We start from the raw sequence: 7,504 nt of genomic DNA, 5'->3' as shown, positions 1-7,504 counted from the left end.
CTTGGGGAGGTGAAATAGAATATTTGGTTATTTTTCTCTCCTTTGATGCTTCATCGATTATCAATTGTTCTAGTTGCTCCTCTTGCAATGGTTCCTTCTGAACTTGTTCCTCTAATCCTTGAAGTGGGGGAGTAACCAAACCTTTATCTACCACCATAGCTAGTGGTGAAGATGGGTGAGCAAGATCGAGACCTTGTGTGCTTGGTGGTATCTATGTCCAGCCTTCCAATTGAGATTGATTGGTAGGAGTATGCCTAATATTTCCATCAATTAATGTCATTCCCATAGGCATGAAGTCAAAATCAAACATTTTAAATACATCATCCCCTTCTTCACTTTGCTCATCTACCCATTGTTTCACTTCATCTTTAGAAGAAGAGACTTGTAAGGGTATTGCCTAAGTGGATGGTGATATGCTCAAGGTACTCCTTCTCCTTTCTTCCTCCATATCTCTAGCTAGCTAGGTTCTTCTTTGTATGGTAACTTCTTCCTCTTCATCTATCTCCTCTGCTTCCTCTTCTTCTTCTTCTAGGATGGTTTCAAGAACAGAAGGAAAAGGGACCATTCTCTTAGTCACCCTTTTCCTTTTCTTCATTCGGATCTTAATCTTCTTTTATTTTATAGAGACAGAAGGGGAAGCATGTTCTTCCTATGTCAGAGGGATAGAAACTTGCTGACTCTCTTCCTCTTCTGATTGAGTAGGCACAAAGGGAGGCAGTGGAGGATTATCCTAGACTTGAGAAGCTCTGATATCCTCAGATCCTTGTACCTCTTCTTGTTGCTAATGGGAAGGCGCTTGCACTTCACCCTATTCTACTTGAATGCTTTGTGGGGAAGTTCTCTTCCTTTTATTCTTTCCTATCCTCTCAAGAGGATGATAGTATCTAATTGGGTGCTCAAGTTGGTATACTATCTCTGGCCTGATGGGAGATTGGAGCACAAAAGTAGGAACTATAACTTTCCTTCCTCTACCTTTCCCAGGGCGGGCTTGAGCATGGAAGACTATAGTGTCAAGTATGGGATCAAGTGAAAAAGGCTGCTTGATCCATTCCTTCATCATTCTAACCACATGTTTTGCCTAATGATTGATATCATTGCCCTCCTCCCTATCAACTTCTGCATTCATAATGGGTCTTTCTTCGATTTTGTCTAAGTTGAACAGGGGGTCAAATGGCTCCTTAGAATCTTGTTGCCTTATTTCCTCTAGAATATTTAGATTGAGGGTCTTCTCTACCAGATACAAAGTCATCCTAGAATAATCTTTAATGCAGATATCATAGTCATTTTTTGCGTTCATCCAATGATCTTCAATAGCATCTTCATGATGAAACTCTTTTCCAGCCATACTCTGTACTTTCCCAACATTATCAAAATGTATCCTAGGGGAATTATACTCCTCAAGGGGATAATTCTCCCATTCCCATTTGAAAGTCGGAATGTCTTGCTTATGTTTTACTTGGTATGGTCCAATGACGAGAGGCCATGTCTAACAAAGTCTTCTTTGTCTCTTCACCCTTTCATATGTAGATTTAATCTGCCGAGAAATCTCCAATAGCACCAGCTTGTCACTCGGATATCTGGGGAGTTTCTTGGGGTTGATAGTGGCACCACCTACCCGCAAGTATGTAAACATCTTAAACTAAATTAAATAGGCCTCAAGAGTTGTTATCTGTGCTTTTTCTTCATCAGATAGCCTCTTTCCATAATGTCCTTCAATGAATTGAATGATCACAAAAATGAACGCATCATTCATGATTCTATATTCCTTGCTTTGAGTAGATAGTTTCTTCTTCACCAGTTGAGGGTAGACTATGTAAGGCCAGGCATTGGGATCCTGCATGTTGCCCTTTCTATACAATCCAAGATAATATGTTGCCCTTGCTACAAGTAGGGATACTATGTAAGACATCATATAAAACTTCTTCTTGTCTTTCACTGTCCTCAATTGCTCACACAAGTTTTCACTTAGTGTGGTGGCCCAGTCCAATGGTACCTTTGATGTTTTGATGGTCTCAATAAAGTTGATCATGAAGGTATTAAGGTGGCTTGCTACAGATAAATCCATGACTCTTCTCAAAAGGATGATGGAGTAACCAATATCCTCCTTCATATATCCCCGAGTCATATCCACTTTTCTTGTTATCCTTCCTCGAGGAGGTCTCTCAATGAGATAAGATGATTGTATAATATTTGTCACCTACTTCGTATGTTCCCTATACCATGTCTTTGTTGATTTTTAGGAGAGCCTAATGAATTGATCTTCTCTTGACAGATGAAAGACCCTCTCAATGTTGTCGGGTCGAAGATCAAGGACCACTTCTCCTGTCACACTTTTTACCACTCTCTCATCAGGAACAAAATGTTGTGCCAATGTCATTACTAGTTATGTTGATTACACTAAAATGGGATGTGATGCTACGTTCACCAACCCAGAACATATCAAGGAGGATACTAGATCTGACCTCTTAGTTGGCTTATTACAGGTTTTCAGGAATTCTCCTAAGTCAGTGTGCCCTAGGTTAGTATCTCTAATTTTTATGTAATCATCATGAAATCTCAATTTGGATGGTATGCCTTGGAATTTGAAGACTATCAATTTGGGTGCTACTCCAAATATTGACGCCATTTAATCACCTACACGCACACAATGAGAAAAAATATCATTAGTTCATAGATAAAGAGTAAAATATTACATTAAAAAAAGCAGAGGGGAAAAAAAATGTCCCCTTAGGTATTTTGAATATTTTTTATCTTTTTATTTATTTTTATTTTTTTTAAATAATTTTTTTTTAAAAATGTGTGGGGTTACGAGGTGGATGCATGCGCAAGAGGCACGGGGCAAGGGTTTCAAGTAGGCACACGGGGGCTTGAAAGTGGCGGTGGATTGGATGAAGCACGTGGCGTATTATTGGAGGCGCAGTGCATGGTGCTGGGTAAGCACGTGCACACACAAGCACGTAGCATCATTTTTTTTAATGAGGGCGTGCAGTGTTGGAAGAGCGCTACGGAAAGCAAGCGGACACAAGTGCGGGCACACGTTGTGCTGTATGGAGGAAATTTTGGTGTGGGCACATGTTGCGTCGCATGCGATAGAATGGGGGTTTTATGGGTGCAAGCGGCGCCATAGTCTTTAGGCACGCGCGGTTTTATGGGCAAGCGTGGCACCATGGATCAGGCACAGGTGCGGTTTCATGGCACACACGGCTCCATAAATCATGCACGACATTGTTAGTGCGCATAGCACAGGAGACAAAAGGTGCATAGTTTATCTTGGGAGCAGACTGCCAAAACGTGGTGAACAAAATAGAAATGAAAAAGAGATGGGTGATGGGAGGGGGCTTTTATAAGCCAGGCGCGTTGGGTGAAGTGCGTGGTGCACCTTGGCACGCATGTTGGTGTGTGCTGCACATTTCGTCCATGCGCGCGCGCAATGTGCGCTCGTCATTTCATTTTTTTTTAATATTTTTTTTTCTAATTTTTTGCATTTTTTCTAATTTTCTAATTTTTTGTATTTTTTCTAATTTTCTAATTTTTTTTTTTTTTCTAATTTTCTATTTTTTTGTGTTTTTTTCTAATTTTCTAATTTTTTGTGTTTTTTTCTAATTTTCTAATCCCAGCTCTCGAACTGTGAGTTTGGGAGTCAAAAAAAGTAGGGTTCCCCATTCCTATTGAGGAATGGGGTGTGTGTTGTGGACACCACAACACACACCTCATGGGGTGTGTTGATGCACACCCTTTTAACTTAGCACAAAAAAGTGTCTCATTTTTAAGAATGCACTACTGTGCACCCTAACCTTGGATTTTTTCTTTATTTTTTAAGGGTTTTTAGCTTTTTTCTTTTTGTAAAGGTGCACAGTAGTGCACCTAATTAGGTGTGCTACTGTACACCTTATATTAGGTTAGCTTTAATGTTCGTGTGTGATGGTAGGTGAAGGCAAAGCAAGGATCAAAGGAAGAGTGCACTAGTTCATGTGCAGAGCTACACCTTAAAATCTTTAGAAGGAAAAAATAAAGTAAGAAGGGGAGCATGCCCCCCAAGTTTTATAGACACGGGGACGCCCATGCACCTTTGGTGTTGCACTGCTGCACATCACCAAAAGAGGGGTGATTCCTTTTTTAATTTTTTTGGCGCACTAGCGCACCTAATTACATGCATTGGTGCACCTTTTCTTTGAAAAAAGGACTTATCCCCTCTGACTAATGAAATTCAGACTCTAGGTTTTTGATCCAGAACCCAAATCTGACTAGAAACACTAAATGAAACCCTTAAAAGACTTAGACCATGGACTAGGGTTCTAGAAAACCCAAAAAATAAAGTAGGGGGTCCCCATTTCTAGTCAAAATGGGGCATGTGTTGTGAAACCACAATAATTTATAAGTTCATACAAGTGAATTCATTCACTTGTGGCCACATGGGTTTCATTTCTATCAAGTTGTCTATAATGGAAGTTGAAAGTTTAGATGGACAATCACTAACATCACATAAAAAATTATTGCATCAAGCATGTATTGAGTGGTAATATGGTTTGCATAGTTTTTTTGATTTTTTTCACTTGCTCGCTTGGATTTGAGATTGAAATTTATTCCTTGACTATTTGGTCAAGTACATCTATATGCGGATAAGTATTCTTTGTAAAAATATGTTTGAATTATGAGTTGAATACATTTGATAAAAGTAAATTAGAAAATCTTATTGGCATTGTGCAATTAGCATTCCTAGATAACAGAGCAATACAATTAGTGCTAATGTAAGTAGCCAAGGTTGTCTTGCAAGGATAAAACTAGGAATTGTGTAAGTAGGTCCACTAAAGATATTGATAAGCTCTGTGGTTAGAATGAAGGACAAAATATTGATCTGGAATTGAAGTGATACTAGTATAGTTATTGAATGTAATATTTTTGTAGGATTGTTGAGGATCAAGATAGTTAGATGCAAGTTGAGAACTAACATTTTTTACTATAGTAGGATTGTCAAAGTATTCTTTGGTCCAACTACTTTCATTTTGAATACAAGTTTTTCTATTATCACGTGTTGCTACAAGTGCAGACTCTTTTAAATATGCAAATTTAGTTTTTCTTAAGCATCATTGTCTCTAGTGTTTCTCTTGAATTCATGTACATATATTTAGATGATTGATCTCATATTATCTTTATGGATTGAGTCATAAATGGTTCTACTTTAGAATTTGACTACACTTTCCAAGATGAAAATTTATCATGTTTGATAAAACTACATGGAGTTGAATTTTTGTAGTCAAAATGTGTGTTTTTTCTAACTCATCTGATGGACATTGTGGCTTTATCATAGGCATTAGCTTCTTCTTTAGTTGTGCCAAATAATCCAAGTCATTAATTTTTTGTATATTTAGGGTCCCTAATTGTTGCCCTATTATGACCGTGCAGACATTTCCTAACACCTTTATATTTTATTTTCTTCTTAAAACTTTTTGAATTTGTATCTAATTCAATTTTAGCAGATTTCCCCATGTGGACTTATTTCGTAGAATCATCATTAATTTATTTATTTATTAATTATTCTATGTTTTTGAATTAAAGTATATATTTTCACTAGCAAAAATACAATGCTTAGCATGGTGTGAGTTTCTTTTAGTTGCAATTCAATGGAACTTGGTTCTACTATGCAATGTATCACAAGAAAGCTTATTTCAAAAAATTGATTGATAGTGAAGAACTATTTCACAATGTGGATCTCCTTTCATTGTTTAAATCCACTTAGGATTTGTATCATATCATTAGTTGTATGTTTATGTATTAGATTGTGATCAATTGTGCACATGAGCAATTGTCTCCTCTACTTTCATTCAGAACATTGATCTTGTCATTTTAATACGTAACATTATATAGTGTGAACTAACTTATGAGAAGTAGTAGAAGAAAAGTGTACCATATTAAAATAAAATCACCCATCTTTGAATACCTTTTAGCACCCATCCCATAGTGACTTCTTGGACCATGGATGGATTTATGCTCAATGTGTTGTTTCTCCTATTTTATTCTACCTTTTCTAAATTTATCTATACTTCCTCCGAAACTTTGGGAGACCATTTCTCTTTCCTTATTTGGGAATAGGTTTACCTATTCTATAATAGGTTAACCTATTCTAGAAGAGATTGACCAAGTTGGTCACTTACATATGATTGAGGTGAGAGGTCCAAAATACCTTAGGGTTCCAAAAATTAATATATTTGTTCTCCAATCATCTTGTATAATTTTCCCACCTTAAATATAGTATATAAGGAGAATTGGAGGCTTCAATTTCAACTTACACCTACATAAGACACCTACACTTTTCAATCAAGGAATTCAAGCATTCAAGAGAAGGAGTTTTTATCGAGCATTGAAGGATTCTATGAGCATTTCCTCCTCAAGATCTAGCATATTATTGGCCATGGGGGTAAAAGATCTATATTGAGTCTTTCATAATCTTCTTTATTGATGCATATTTACATCCATGGCTCCATGATGTGGTTATGGTAGATCCATTGAAACTTGTGGAAATATCTTAGACATTTTATATGTCAAATTCAACAACTAAAACATACAACAAGGAAAAATTCTTATTGACAAGGTTTGTACAATAAAGTCGAATACTTGCATTTATCTTGTTTTATTTACATACATTTACATTTTTAAGTCAAGGTAGAGATTCCTAGGGGTTGACCAAGATAATCCATCATCCAACCAACACCAAAAAAATTAATTTACTATGTGTAGGAGTCGGATATCAAATTTGGCATTATAGATCTAGAAATAACTTTCCAAAATCTTTCTGAAAAATTTGGATTGACCTTGTTACAGTGCCTCAGGAAGACAGTGACTCTATGGAAAACCTTTTGGGAAGATTTTCACCAAGTCAACCTATTCTCTTAGCCTCAACCAAAAAATTAGTTTATGGTTTTTTCTTTATGTTTAGAGACCTTCAATCATATTTTTAGTTGTAGGTTCAGATCTGCACTTTTCAAAGCAAAGATAACCTTTCAACTACATATTTCAAGGTGAGTCCTTTATCTTTCATTTTCATTCATAATTTTAGCATAATTATGTATCTTAATGGGTCAATTGTATACACTTGACATCTATATTTACATTACTTGGTCAATTAGTTCAATTTTAGATAATCATTATCACACACATGATAAAGAGTATTTCCTTGTATTGCATTCCTTTCCAAAATTCAAATTCAGTATTGGCATCTCTTCCTTCACTTGGGTCTTGCTAATCTAATTTGGATTCAACAAGGAGTCATACTTGTAGATTTTCCTTCTCCCCACACACATATTTGAATATTTTAGTCCAAAATAATGGAGGCCTACATACTGTTAAAGCACATTCATTTTTTTCCTAAACAAAAACTACTATATTTCATGTCAATAATGTGAGGAATAAAGGAATATCCTTGATTACAGTGAGTAGAAAAAGTGTAAATTACACATTTTATGAAAATGTTTACACATCCATATAGAACATTGACAATAGTGATAGG

At 36.3% G+C, this 7,504-nt stretch overlaps 1 pseudogene; it reads left to right on the top strand.

Moving 5' to 3' along the window:
- Positions 1-3,148: 3,148 nt before the first annotated feature.
- Positions 3,149-7,504, top strand: part of LOC149576035 (kinesin-like protein KIN-14E) — a 72,039-nt pseudogene continuing 67,683 nt past the window's right edge.

The sequence above is a fragment of the Cupressus sempervirens genome, chromosome 1, assembly GCF_028749045.1.
Source record: "Cupressus sempervirens isolate cs-2001-9-10 chromosome 1, ASM2874904v1, whole genome shotgun sequence".
NCBI lineage: Eukaryota > Viridiplantae > Streptophyta > Pinopsida > Cupressales > Cupressaceae > Cupressus > Cupressus sempervirens.
This window is presented reverse-complemented; position numbering and strand designations above follow the sequence as displayed.